The sequence below is a fragment of the Vicia villosa genome, unplaced genomic scaffold (assembly GCF_029867415.1).
Source record: "Vicia villosa cultivar HV-30 ecotype Madison, WI unplaced genomic scaffold, Vvil1.0 ctg.003619F_1_1, whole genome shotgun sequence".
NCBI lineage: Eukaryota > Viridiplantae > Streptophyta > Magnoliopsida > Fabales > Fabaceae > Vicia > Vicia villosa.
The window spans coordinates 160,725-162,095 of NW_026706256.1; the positions used below are offsets into that span (position 1 = coordinate 160,725).

General features: G+C 44.0%; 1 non-coding gene across 1 annotated transcript; it reads left to right on the plus strand.

Annotated features, from left to right (window-relative positions):
* Positions 1 to 512: 512 nt before the first annotated feature.
* On the plus strand, positions 513 to 619 carry LOC131641296 (small nucleolar RNA R71). Its single transcript, XR_009295488.1, has one exon. It is a non-coding gene; the product is annotated as a small nucleolar RNA R71 (small nucleolar RNA).
* The last annotated feature ends 752 nt before the right edge of the window (positions 620 to 1,371 follow it).

Sequence of the window (1,371 nt, forward strand, 5' to 3'; positions counted from 1 at the left end):
CAGGTGGTACAGCAGGTGCTTGTCCAGGCGCGTACAACGCATTGTTGTTCTTATAAGAAAGGTTCGGGTGGTTTTTCCATCCAGGGTTGTACGTGTTAGAATAAGGGTTTCCTTGAGCATAGTTTACTTGATCAGATGGGACTCCAGTCAAGAGTTGACATTCAGCAACTACATGTCCAGTCAATCCACAAATCTCGCAATTAGGTGTTACAGCAGCAGCGGTGGCTGAAGGAGTGATGGTTAAGTTCTCGATCTTTTGAGTTAAAGCGTCTACTTTAGCGTTAACGCGGTCTATACCACTTATTTCGTACATTCCTCCTTTGGTTTGGGCTTTCTCTAGAGCGGCTCGTTCTCCACCCCATTGTTAATGGTTTTGTGCCATGTTCTCTATGAGTTTGTATGCTTCATCATGGGGTTTGTCCATTAATGCTCCGCCAGCAGCGGCATCTATAGTCATTTTAGTGTTATATAAGAGACCACCATAGAAAGTATGGATGATCAGCCATGGTTCGAGTCCATGATGAGGGCATATTCTAAGCATGTCCTTGTAACGTTCCCAAGCTTCGAAGAGTGATTCGTTATCTTTCTGGGTAAATCCGTTGATTTGACCTCTAAGCATAGCAGTTTTGCTAGGCGGAAAGTATCTCGCTAAGAATACTCTCTTCAATTCGTCCCACGTAGTTATGGAATTGGAAGGCAGGGATTGAAGCCACGCTCTCGCTCTATCTCTCAAGGAGAAAGGGAAAAGGCGTAATCGAATAGCTTCGGAACTAACGTTGTTGGCTTTGATAGTGTCGGCGCATTGCACGAACACGGATAAATGGAGATTGGGGTCGTCTACAGGGCTTCCAGAGAATTGATTCTGTTGAACAGCTTGGACCAACGAAGGTTTGAGTTCGAAATTGTTTGCCTCAATCGCAGGTGGTGCGATACTTGAATGCGGTTCAGCGCGCGAAGGAGCGGCATAGTCTCTAAGAGAACGAATAGCAGTCATCTCTAACTTCGGGGTGATTTGATTAATTTGATCAGTAAAAATCAATTCCTGATTAATCGGAATTTCTGCTACTTCGGGAAGATTGCGAGCTCGACGTTTGACGTTAATGAAACGTTCGATCTCGTTAATTCGTTGTATTAAATCTCCTCCTTGTGAACGAGTATTTGGCATACAATCGTTCAGAAAGAAAGGGAAGAATTGTCCTAGTCTCTACGGTGTAACAGTGAGTTACGATATCGACTTAAATAGTCCCCGACAACGGCGCCAAAAACTTGATCGCGACTTTACGTGTCTATAAATCTGATAACTGCAAGTGCACAGTCGTGTCGTGTAGTTTTAAAAGATATCGAATCCACAGGGACTATGAATCGATCTAT